The 13,786-nt window shown below is 35.3% G+C and overlaps 1 pseudogene; it reads right to left on the bottom strand.

Annotated features, from left to right (window-relative positions):
• Window positions 1-291: 291 nt before the first annotated feature.
• Window positions 292-9,180, bottom strand: LOC115893569 (annotated as a pseudogene).
• Between the last annotated feature and the right edge of the window lie 4,606 nt (window positions 9,181-13,786).

Below are 13,786 nucleotides of genomic sequence, written 5' to 3' on the forward strand. Positions count from 1 at the left end.
TACTAAGGATTCATTATATCAAATTTTTAAGAAATGTATTTTTTATATTATCTATATCATTTTAAAAGTATTTTTGTGTAGAAAATTGTTTCACTAACTGGCTATTCATTAGATGTATGGTTTTCAAATACAATATTTAAATAGCTGATACAAAATAAAAGCAGATTTCAGATTGGTTAAATCATTTAAATTCTTTCAAAATTACTCTCTTATAAAAAGGATGAAACTCACACTCACTATTGACAAGAGAATCTATCTATAAATACCACCTAGTGAAAAATATTGTTCTACTCACAAAGGATCATTAATTACTGTCTTCAGTGCATTCGCCAAGTCTGTACTCGACATTGTGTCGAAGTCCAGTTGAACAGCTGCTCCTCTGGCCTTCATGTGAGCAATGTTATCAGGTTGATCGGCAAACAATGGAATGCCCACCATAGGGACCCCATGGTAGATTGCCCTCGTAGATGCCATTGGCTCCACCATGAGTTATAAAAGCTCTGGTTTTTGGATGACCTAGGATTGCATGAATTTTAGCAAAATTATTCATAGGAATAAAATGAGATGCACAATGAAAGGCTCTGAAAGTGACAGTGTTTTCTAGATAACACATTGAACTAATTTACTATTGCTTTTCAGACTTCATAGGAAAAACACGTACTCGTGCTGGGTATGCAAGTGAAGGCTGCATGGTGTGTGTGACTTCAGACTGCAAAACAATACAAGATTTCCAGTTGGACTAATGAAAAGTGCGATCTAGATTTTTAAAATGTGCAATAAAGAAGAAAGCAAAGAGATGGGCATGAAGTGAACTGCTATTTTAAGTGCAGTCACAGAATGTGATATGTGGGGTGTGCAAGGCAGCAGGCAGTGGGTTGATGGTGGTGCTAGGATTGAGGAAAGACAGGTCACAGTTCATCATGACCTATCATCACTTTATGATTAAGATTAGCAATTTAATCCTTCAGAAAATACAGAGTAACTGATGATAGAAGAGCTATTATTTTTGGTGGCACTTGAAATAACCCTGCAGGAGAAGAAACAACAGGTATAAAGTAGTAGAAATAAGAGACAGAGCCGGGCGCGGTGGCTCACGCCTGTAATCCCAGCACTTTGGGAGGCCGAAGCGGGTGGATCACGAGGTCAGGAGATCAAGACCATCCTGGCTAACATGGTGAAACCCCGTCTCTACTAAAAATACAAAAAGCTATCCGGGCGTGGTGGCGGGCGCCTGTAGTCCCAGCTACTCGGAGGCTGAGGCGGGAGAATGGAGTGAACCCGGGAGGCGGAGCTTGCAGTGAGCCGAGATGGTGCCACTGCAGTCCAGCCTGGGCGACACAGCAAGACTCCATCTCAAAAAAAAAAAAAAAAAAAAAAAAAAAAAAAAAAAAAAAAAAAAAAAAAAAAAAAAAAGAGAGAGAGAGACAGAGAAACAGCTCAGGAAGTTATTGAAAAATTCTATGATATATAGTAACACCAGAAATAAAGATTCTTGCTGTTTCTGACCATAAAGAATGTGAGTGTATATCATAAAATGCCAATAATTATAGCATATTCTTTTTCCCCTTTGACTGGCAAATAAATATAAAGAAGTTACGTTTTGTTTTTCCTTAACAAACATTGAAAAAGCTTGTTTCATGATTAACTATTAACACTCTAATATGCTGTTACTAATATATCCAGTATTTGTTCATCCGAGTCTTACCTAGAAGGTCATTCTGAGGTATCCACTTATAGAGCCGAGTATTGAGACCTAAGGTATCTGGCTTATTCCCATCATATCTCCACAGAACCTGTTACAGTGAAGAAAATATCTTATTCCGTGAGTGGAATTCAAAACTTATAGAATGTTCAAACTGTAAACAGAGAAAAAGAGTAGGAAAGAGATCAAGGGATGTTAGTAAAACAGAACTACTCAAAGACTGATGTAAATAGAATACTCACATTTAATTTTGGCCAACTTCACATTTGTCAGAAGTTTCTATAATTGGATTACTTACAAACTTTAGCAGCCTCTTTCAGTAGTTTTCCACACCAGTAAGACACTTCATCTTACCTTTTGTGGGATCTGGGCAAGGGCTGATGCAATTACGTTGGCCCTTTCTTCTTTCATGTTAGTGATCACTGACCCCAGAGTAAACACCACAACACCATGTTCTCCAGAGCTCTGTACAAACTCTTCCATTTCCTGTGAAACAGAATTTGTTTCATCACAAAAGAGTAACAGCACAGCAGGCACTACTGAAAGAGATGGTACAAGTTACTAAAGAGAGAAAATCAGGTATTTTAAGGAATTATCGGAGTAAATAATATTTTCTAACTGACTCAATCACTCAGGTTTTTTTGCAATTAGATATGTAATGTGAGATAGGTAGACGCTGTTAGGATATTTGTGTAACTATGTGTGTATGTGTATGTGTTTGTGTGCATGTGTGTAAGGGAGAAAAGAAATGGAGCTATTTCACTCTAGTCAGGGAGATAATGTTAAAAATATTACATATACACTCTTCTCTTATAATCCTAAAATTACTAATATAGGTTCTTGGAAAGTGGCACCACTCAGCTTTAATTCTATATTGTTCTACTAAATCACTTGTGTTTATTTCAGGCAGGTTTTCTGTAGGATTCTTTTAGTTGGAAGCCATTGGTGTTTACTTCCCTCACTATGAGCTCTGAGGATAAGCTGCTCACTGTTGGGATAATTTTATATCTATATTTATGTTTCTCTACAGTGCTTTATACTTCACTTAGAGTTTGTCAGAGTTTTCCGGTAGTTTTTGAAAAACTAAAATAAATATATAAATAAATAAAAGCTGATGGTTAAGAACCACTGACATTTTGGAGTCAGGTATTGGAATTTGGAATTTCTGTGAATTAGTCCAGGAGTCTTATTTATAATACAGAATTGTACAGTATACAGTTACATAGTTGAATGCTCATATTTTCAGGTTATTGTTTAGGTGGAACACCTATTGACCTGAAATCACACTGTTAAACTGATGTGCTATTTATAACTGCATGTGAGGAACTCTCATCATCACTTTGTTGTGTCTCAGAGGCAGCACTTGCATCAGAATAGAAGAGGCCACCAGACCTTTCTGCAGGGGAGATCTTGTCTCTCTCTTGAGTAGCTCATTCACAATGAGGAGTGGAAACCTACTGAATATCAGAGGTCAGAAAAGTCAGGAAACTCCCCTTAATGCTAAAACAACAAGGTTATCTGGAAAGTCCCTAGCAGGGCAGGCGGCCATTTGTGGTTTGGTCAAAGGGCGGGAACCAATGAACAACTGACTAATGTTTAACTTTAAATGTCAGCCAATTGTAAACCTACAACTGTAAAAATCCCTAGTGACTCTGTAACTTGCTGTAACTTGTTTGTGTCTGACTACAAAAGACGGCTAAACACCGAGCTGGAGGTCTCTCCCTAGGATCGGATACCTAGCTGGAGGGAACCGAGTTCGAACTCGAAATGAAGCGATCCCTGCCGCTTGGCTTTGTCTCTGGACTCTGGTGGTTGCTTTCGGGTCATCGCGGGTCTGGGCATTACGACACCACATCACACTCCTCATGAAGATGTGCTTGGCTGCAATCGATTGAGAATTATTCTGATTTGCGTTCTCCAATGTACGCCAATATTTAAACTTAAATACTTTCAGATTTAATCATTGTGGTAAAACTTTTCCTAATGATTCTTAACAAAACAAAGAAAAATGTCGAAATGTTAACTCTACAGACCACATATTACAGAGTGTTTTTTTAAAATATGATTTTTAATCTTAAGGTAAGAGTCATTGTACTGCTATTCCAGGTAATACTTGGGGCATCTAGGTATTGTGTGTGATTGCAGTTGACTGTAGCCATTTTTACTGTAAATGGTGTTCAGTGTTTCACCTCACTAGCTTGATGCCAAGAGCCTTCTTTATCCATGAAGTGTTGAAGGAACCTAACCTCTGTTTACAGATTCATCACTGATATGGACGGGTTGTTTCTTCTTCTGTGATAATGTAATAAAAATAATATAAGATTAATGTCAGAAATTTTATAAAAGCATGAAAATTTTTTTAAATAAAATTTTTCTAAAATGTTTATGTTGTGATATTATTTATATAAAATATATTTTTTCATCATGGCTTTTGTCTTACTTATATAGCTCAATGTTCACATGTGACACTTACTTAGAAAATGTTAATCTTACTGAGTATATATCTTCCTCCTGCAAAAACTTGTCGTCTTGTTACCTTTATCATTTCCTAACTCCCTTTATTTGTATTACAGCTGACAGTGTAATTGAATATTTCATTGATAAAATTATTGTAATGCTATTGTATGTACATAGTATAAGTTTTTAGTCATTCCTTCATTTAAGATGTTGGACTACTTCCAATGTTAATTTTATGCATATTTTCCATAATGTTGAATAGGTACACCTTGATTAATTTTTTTATCTGTATGATTCCACGTGAATATATTATAAAACTCATGGCAATGTTCATTTTTAAAACACCTGATACATTTTGTCAAGTGTCTTATTCTCTTATATAGAAATTATCTGTGAATCTAATATTTAATTGAAATGAAAGCAACCTAGCTGGGTTAGCAATTACTTTACATAATAAACAAAGAATTGGTTTCACAACCATTGACTTGCATTCAAATCTTTCTGCAAGTTAATAACAACAGCTAATAGTAGTAATTATCACTATTGTACTACTAGTCATCCTTTTTCTTGTCCTTCTACAAGCCCTACTCTCTTCCCCTTCCTACTGGCACTATCGGTTTCTCTTATTGTGAAGGGGGAAATATTTCAAGAGTAGGGCACGGTGGCGTAGATGTTTCATTAGTCTTACCCCAGCTTTTGTCTCTTGAGAAAGTTATCATATAAAGCCCATGCAATTTGCATTCATCATAGATACTGAGTTTTAACAATGGAATAAAAACTCAGCTTTATGTGGACAAAAATTACCTTTTAAAAGATTACTTAATAATGCGATAAAGAATGCTTGCTTTGTACACGTCTTAAAAGTGTGATATTAATTTACAATATACAGGTTTATTGTGTTCTTTCATAAAGAGTATAATCTTATATGCTGAAAGATTTTTTTTGGTATTGAAACTAAGGGCACTATTCAGATACAAGTGGTATAAATTATTTGGTCTTTATTATACATGCATTGTTCTTCATCTCTGTGCTTCTCTGTCAGGCAGCTATGATGTTAAGACAAGTTGACACAGGAAGCTTTAATGAGTTGCTTGTCATATGGCAAAAATCATCTGCTTTCATAGGGTATGTTTATGCTGTAATATGTAAACCCCTGGGGTATCAATGAAGAATAATTTAAATGCTTTAGCAAGATCAAGTGATCACTGAGTTTGTCTGCAAATATTAAAGGAACACATTTATTTTATTGAGGAAGTGTTTTAAGCTGCAATACTGGTGAAGATCCTCATTACCTATGGGAGAATTTTTGAATTTCAATTAGCTCATTGTTGTGGGAAGTCAGGGACCCAACAAAACAAGTGAAAATGGCCAGTCCTTGCCTTAAGCGATGATATTATCCTGTGAAATTCCTTCTTCTGGCTCATCCTGCCTCAAAAATCTCCCCCACTGAGCACCTTGCGACCCCCACTTCTGCCTCCCAGAGAACAACCCCCCTTTGACTGTAATTTTCCTTTACCTGCCCAAATCCTAAAAAAACAGCCCCACCCTTATCTCCCTTTGCTGACTCTCCTTTCAGACTCAGCCCACCTGCACCCAGGTGAAATAAACTGCCATGTTGCTCACACAAAGCCTGTTTGGTGGTCTCTTCACACGGAAGCGCATGACACAGGTGTCTGTCAACTATGACTTTGCAAGAGAAGATAATTCTGAGGTACTGAAAAATCTGGCTCTATTAAATGAAAATTGATATCTCAAGTGACCGGTGCATGTTAAGTAATTAGTAGTATTAGTAATAATAACAAAATAACAATAATTGCAAAATTAATAATATTTTTGAGTAACTGACTATAGGCAAGAGATACTTCAAGTGTTTTGTCTGTGCTAATATTTTTTCCACACAACATGAAGTTGCCACTATTTTTGTAAATGTAGGCATCATTATTTCTATCAACATTCTAGTCCACTTTTCCATCATCTGCTACCTGAATCCATGCAAAATTTCCTGAATTGTTGGCTCTTTATCCGGACCTTCCTGCAATTTAATCATTGAATATCTTGAAAGCTCTTCTTAAAGAAGAGAATATTTTCATATATCTTTCTTTCTTAACTCTTTTTCGTAGTTTTTCAAAGTGCTTAATAAATATTTCAACTCCCAATATGTATCTGGCTCTAATTTGCCTCTCAGCATCATCTGATTCTTAGTGTCTCCCTGAAAACTAAACCTGAGGACTTGAGAACTATCCTGACCACTTTACCTGCTTTCCATCTTTTGTCTGTCTCTCCCTGTCATACTTTTACTTATTCCTACATATTGTTCAGCTCTCATTTTGGTAAGCAGTGATTCCAGGATACTTTCTATTATCTCCACTGATGCTTTCTTGGCATTGGGCTTTTCCCTGAGATCATAGATTTTATATAATTTTTATTACTTGCACATATTCTATCTTTTGAAGTAGAATGTAAGGTATGTGGGCACAGAAAGTGTGTCCATTTTTTTTCTCTGAAAATTCTGCACTTACCTCTGTTTTGTGCTAATCCCTTTGTAAATACTATTTGAATGAATGATCAATACCTTCTTAGGCGTTAGATAATGAAGACTTTAATTTAACCAACTCTATTTTCAAAGTCTCCTTAGTATTCCCCTCTATTTGTAGTACTCATAAAACTCACATACGTGTGAAGGTATCACTATGTACATGAGTTTCTAATTGGTATCTGCTTTACCCCACCCACTTCCCATCTTTCTTTCAGAGTAAGTCAACCACTCTGAATGAAGACCATAGAATCATTTCTACTGAAAATTCAAAGCCAACAAAATAAAACCAACGAAAGCATGTTTACCTTAGGTAGGGGTTTGGCAGGTTTGCAGAGGAGTCCTCCAACAAAATCAACATTTGGTAAGAGTGGATGTGGAAACTGAAAATTCCAGGAGTTTCGAATAAGCCATATATCGGCTTTCCCCATTGTCTCAGATAATGTAGTGGGTCTTCCTGACAAGAATAAAAAAAAGAAAAGTGGATGACACAGGATAATTACATTAGGTTATTTTCTGAAAGGAGTTAGAATAATGTAGGCAAAAATATAGGCAAAGTGTCTGTGCTTTGAAAAATATATACATATATTCATCTATAGACACAATTTAATTTTATGTATTAATTAGTTTGCCCATGTATATTTATAAGAAAGGCAAAGTAGTAGGAGAATTGTGAGGTTAAGCTACATCTCTAATGTCATATCAGTATACTCACAATCATAAACAATTATTAAAATAAGCCACAGAGAATTAAACATCAATTTCTTTTCTTTTTAAAGCTTCAATAGTAGCATATGGACATTTAAACAACTCTTTGAGCTCCATAGTCAATTAATTCTACTGTACACATAAAAATAATTTTCTAAAAATTGTCTAATTTACACTACTCATTGAGCTAATTCTTTTATCTTTGGTTCTTCAAGTGAACTGTGGACTATGTTGTGAGTATGGTTGAAATCCTTGTACTCTTTTAGATTCAAGCTAAGATCTTAATAATATTATCTTTAAGTAAATATATTTGTAAATTATAGCTAGAAATTTTTGAGAAATTATTGAAACAAAGATTTGTACTCAATCTTCATCTGTCTTATATTTTTTAATAAAGAGACATCGTTTGAAAAAAACTATGTAGATATAACAACCTTCACACTTCAACAAGATGATTGGACTTTAAATGAATGGTTTCCAATTCTTTAATGAAAGAGTATAGAAACATTAGAAATTTCAAATTACCTTTAATGATTTATGCATCAGAGATATAGACATCCTCTCTCTCTACTATGAAGGAAATCTTCTGGTAACATGGGAACACCTTTTGATTTCTAAATCAGAAAACCAAGCTTTACAAGAAAAAGTAATTTCTGCAGTTATATAGATAGTTGTAGAAAAATGTGTAACTACTCATTCTAAATCTATGCATTCAGTAAGATGTTATTTGATGAGTTTTACTGTATTTAAGATATAAAACAATGTATAGTAAACCAGATGTGTAATTGCTTAAAGTCTTAGATGCACTAATACATAGGTTTATGATTTCCTTGGGCGTTCTGTGTGAATGATGGTCCTAGGGTTTTAACTGACCCTGTAATTTGAGCTTTTCTATAATATTTGTGAGATTGATAGATCATCTTGTATTTTCGTTGTATAAATTCACTTACCAAAATCCCACTACCTTGACTTTATGGCTTTATATAAGCTCTGTTTCAAAGACACAAATAAGTTACAGATTGAAAAAAAATACTTACCTAGAACTTCACTATAAAACTGATCCCACTTCTTCAGGTCATACAATTGGAAACAAAAGTCAAAATAAAGCATATAGATCATATTTTTTACCCTCTCCATGAAAGTCATTTGATCACTTAATTCTGACATAACAACAGGTACGTAGGAGGGAGGGAAAATAAATCCTACAGAATGCTTTTCAAAAACGTAGCCAGGACTGAAGCGGAGACTGTACACAAGGGGTATGTTAAATAGCTCAGCCAGCAGCTCACTACCGGGAAAAACAGGATCTGCTAAAACGACATCAAATCTTGACTCTTGTAGTTTCTTCATTAATTTCTTATTTGAAACCACATCTTTACAGAACTTTATACTTATGTCACCAAACCTCCACATGATTTCTTGCATTTGTGAAAAATGTAACCAAAATGAATCTTTTGGAAGGTCTGACCATCTCTTAATCTCTTGAGTGATTATATTTTCAAACTCAGTTTTAGTTAAAGATGTAGGATAAACTTCAATTTTAAGAGCGGATGAGTTGTTGGGATCAAAAACAATGGAAGCTGAAGATGCCAGTACAGTCACCTCATGACCTCTCTGGACAAGCTCTTCCAGGATTGTCTTCATATTCATCCAATGGCTATATTCTGCTGCCCACACCAGCACCTTTCCACAACTCCCAGAGCTAAAGTAAAAGCTCAGTTGTATTAGCAGAATTACTGAAGTCCATTTCACAGACATCCTGGTGCAATGCAATGCTTGTTTTCCAGTTGCTGTTCCTTTCTGTCATTTCTCATGGTGATATCCAAAGATAAATTAGCCAAGAAGTTAAAATGTAACCCTTATACTTCAAAGTACATACAATATTATTAAATCAACATTCTGAGCATGTGCATGGCAAGGAGACAAATGAAGGTAAATGACCTGTTTACACAGATGTGACTAATTTCCCTTTTATGTTTCTGAGTGCTATCCTTCAGTTAATATCAAGGATCTTGTATGGACATGCCATTTGTCTTATGCAATATATTTAGAAGAGTGTCCAGAATTGTAGCAGTGAACGGTCATGTTTCTGCAGTCCATTTGACACAAAACTAAAGATAAAATGACTAAACATGGTCCACATATTTTGTACACTTTGTTGACATATAATTCAAATATCATACAATGTATCAATTATTGTGTAAATTTTAATGTTTTATAGTCTATCCACAGAATTATGCATCTACCATAACAATCAATTTGAGAGCCCTTTTATCTCCCCAAAATAAGCCCTGTAGCCTTTAGCCTTTTCCTCTCCACCTCTAGTTTCTGCATTTCCCCTGTCCTGGGAAATTGCTAATTGAATTTCTACCTCTATAGATTATCCTATTTTGGACGATTTTTAATAGTTGGAAGCATACAATATGTCGTATTTCATGAGTGGCTTCTTTCATGTAACATAATATTTTAAATGTTCATTTATGATATAGCATATACATGTTGATTCTTGCAACCATCATGTAAGATATTGAGAGTGTGAAGATGACACTACCTTTATAAACTTTGTGAAAGTAATCAAAGATAAAGAGAGAAAAAGAGAAAAGTAAATCAAGCTTGTAGTATATGCAGCATTAATCATTAGGTTAGCTTGTTCTCTGACTCACTTCCTCATAGTTATTTGGCTATTGTCCTAGAATTACGCAGACCCTGTTACAAGATTATAGTTCCTCTTAACTCTTCTCTAGATAATAACTTAAACATTATGAAATGATCAACTTTCCTTCTGAGGTATTCCTTCAGGTCCAGCACACTGATAAAACTATTGACTAACTGATGCCAGCTGATCTAGAGGACCCCACAGGGAAATGACTCAGCAAATAATGTTCTTTCTTGCTCCTACTCCCCTGACCAATTAATTACCCAAATTTTCCAGTCCATCACCATCTATGATCTCCTTAAAACTTGCAGCCCAGAGCTCCTTGAGGAGCTGGATTTGAGATTCTCTTCTCATCTCCTTGCTCAGTGCCCTGCAATTATTAAACTCCTTCTTTGCTGCCAAACCTGACATCTCAGTGTAATTGGACTATTATTGGCCAGTAAGCATATGAACCTGTTGGTCCCATAACAAAACTTCAATGGAATAAGTAACTGCAAATATAATAAAACTAGAAAGATAACTATAATTAGAAGTGGAACTTAATGATGTAACAGAAGTGATGAAATCTCCTGATAAAACAAATAAGTGAGGAGTTACTTCTTAGGGAAGAGCAAGAAACTTATTTCTTGAGATGGAATCTACTCCTCTTGAAGATGCTATGAACATTGTTGAATGACAACAGGAGATTTGGAATATAACTTAAACTTACTTTATAAAGTAGCATTAGAGTTTGAGAGGATTAATTCCAATTTTGGAAAAAGATCCTCTATGGGTAAAATGCTATCTGACAGAACTGCATGCTGAAAAAAATCTTTTGTGAAAGGGTGGGTTAATGTATGTGGCAAATGCCATTGTTGTCTTATTTTTAAGAAATTGCGACAGCCATGGCAACTACTAGCAGCCACCACCACAATAAGTTATCAAACATCAATATTGATGCAAGACTCTCCATCAACAAAAGTTGCACTCACTGAAGATTCAGATGATAAATAGCACTCTTTACCAATTAAGTGTTTTTTAATTAAGGCATGTACTTTGTAGACTTAATATTATCACACACTGAATACACTACAGCATTGCATAAGCGTAACTTTTTATATTCCTTAGAAACCAAAGCAAATTGTGTGATTCACTTCATTGCAATATTTGCTTTATTGTAGTATTCTAGAACCAAATCTGCAACATCTCAGAAGTATGCCTTGTATTAGTGAAAACACTTAATATGAGATAAACTCTAAAATATATATTTCAGTTGAATGGGCTCTATTTACTCACCCCTTCTGTTCCTCTTTGTGAGAGCCACGCATATTATCTACTTTCATTCAGTCATGTTGGCCACATATATTAACCCACCCTTTCACAAAAGATTTTTTTAAAGTTTCTAATTCCCACAAAACACAAACATACACAGACTTTGTCATTCCACACAAAGCCCAAAGGTCCAAGGTGGTTTTGGAAAACAAATATCTTACATCACTTTACCTATGTGGACCCTCACTAATTAGCTGATAATATATTGAATAGCTATAATATAAAGACTATTTTGATATGAGTCACATGAATAATACAGGATGCTTAGAGTTCCAGAGAAAAAACACAAGTACTTCTATATGAAATAGTTAGAAAAACTTAACAAGGCAGGAACCATATGATATAAGATGAAAGCTTTGATTGCACCTAGGCAGTGTGTGGCCAAGAAGGGAGTTTCCAATAAAGAACAGAAAGATAAAAACCACGCACATATGGAGAGCATCCCAGTGTGTATGGATCACAGAGAAAGTTGAGAGCAGGAGGTTACAAAAGACAGTTAATTTGAAATGAAGACCTTAGGCAGTCTTATTTGTCATACTATGGATTTGAATTTAATACTCCACCAAAATTTACTTACACAACTTTTAAAGGATGACAGTTATGAAATCAAGATATTCCTTTAGCAAGCAACTGCGTCAAATAATATTGGCATGTAAAGTCAAGACCTTAAAATTAGAAAAGATTATTTAAAAAGTGCATTTGTAACCAAAACAGGAGATCATAATAGCCTGATGTGGTTTGGCTGTGTCCCCACCAACATCTCATCCTGAAGTGTAACTACCACAATTCCCACATATTATAGGAGGGACTTGATGGAGTTAACTGAATCATGGGGATGAGTCTTTTCCATGCTATTCTCTTCATAGAAAATTTTGCCTTAGATTTTGCTATTTGTTTTTGGATAGTTAGTTTTCTTTACTGCCTGCTTTTCCTCAAGCCTCCTTCGCTCCTTGATTTTATATATTAATTTATTTTTAATTAAAAAAGAAAATGAAGTTACTTAGATTTTATGTCCAATGTTGAATTTTCATCTTTATGTCTTTTGTCACACACTTTTTTGTTAATCGGAAACCTATATGAAAATACTACATTTGAAAACATAGGAATACATAGATGTTCCAAATTCATAAGCAAAACGAATTTCATAATCCTAATTAGTATACTTGCTTTTATTGAGTTTTATGAAATTTAATTAAACATTACATTTTTAAAAACTCATTGGATGGTGTATAAATAGTACTACCTAAAGAGTGGAAATCTACAATTGCAATAACAAGAAAGGTAAAATTAACTGATTGCTGGACTATAATATCAAAATTGTAATTGCCTTTTAATTCTAGAAATGTCTACTTCATAAGAAAGACTACATCAATCTAAGCTTCTACTTTTATGCCCAAGTACACTGGGTGGAGTTCTGACACAGTCAAATATGCTGAGGAGATTCTAGGGCATAATTCTTCTCTATCTTTGTTTATCGGCCCTCCCTTTTTATGTTCCTTGGAGTTAGCACACTTCAGCGTTGTTTTTGTTTGTTTGTTTTTGAGTAGTTAGCACAGATCTTAAGATTTAAAATCTTGGCCAGGAGCAGTGGCTCAGGCCTGTAATCCCAACAGTTTGGGAGGCCCAGGCGATGGATCAAGAGGTCAGGAGATTGAGACCATCCTAGCTAACATGGTGAAACCCCTTCTCTACTAAAAATACAGTAAATTAGCCGGGCGTGGTTGCGGGCGCCTGTAGTCCCAGGTACTCGGCTACTAAAAATACAAAACAATTCGCCGGGCGTGGTGGTGGGTGCCTGTAGTTCCAGCTACTCGTCTACTAAAAATACAAAAAATTAGCTGCGCGTGGTGGCAGGGACCTGTAGTCCCAGCTACTCGGGAGGCTGAGGCAGGAGAATGGCATGAACCTGGGAGGGCAGAGTTTGCAGTGAGCTGAGATCAGGCCACTGCACTCCAGACTAGGCGACAGAGTGAGACTCCGTCAAAAAAAAAAAAAAAAAAAAAAAAAAAAAAAAGAAGATTTAAAATCACAAAATGTGAGATAGGAACTTAATATTTTCTTTTCATTTTGTCACAAACAAATGACAACAAAGAGAAGTATTTCCAAAGTAACTTCAAGAATTCATAGGTAAATGATTGGCTGCTCCCACATACACTACTATAATGCTTTAAATTTGTTTATGTAGAAGTAGTGCCTATTAATGCAAAGGAGAAAATGAGATTCAAATTACAAATGGAAAACCACACTTTCTTCACTGTGTAAATGGTTGCTTGTAAGGATTGGAGATTGTACTCACCTTCTGTGGAATCTGGGCCAAATCTGAAACAATGAGATCAGCCTTCCTCTGTAAGGTTTTGCACAACTGGTGCCAGAGAAAACACAACAGTGCCATCTTTGCCAGAGATATGGACAAATTATT

Source organism: Rhinopithecus roxellana, chromosome 2 (assembly GCF_007565055.1).
Source record: "Rhinopithecus roxellana isolate Shanxi Qingling chromosome 2, ASM756505v1, whole genome shotgun sequence".
In the NCBI taxonomy this organism is placed as follows: Eukaryota; Metazoa; Chordata; class Mammalia; order Primates; family Cercopithecidae; genus Rhinopithecus; species Rhinopithecus roxellana.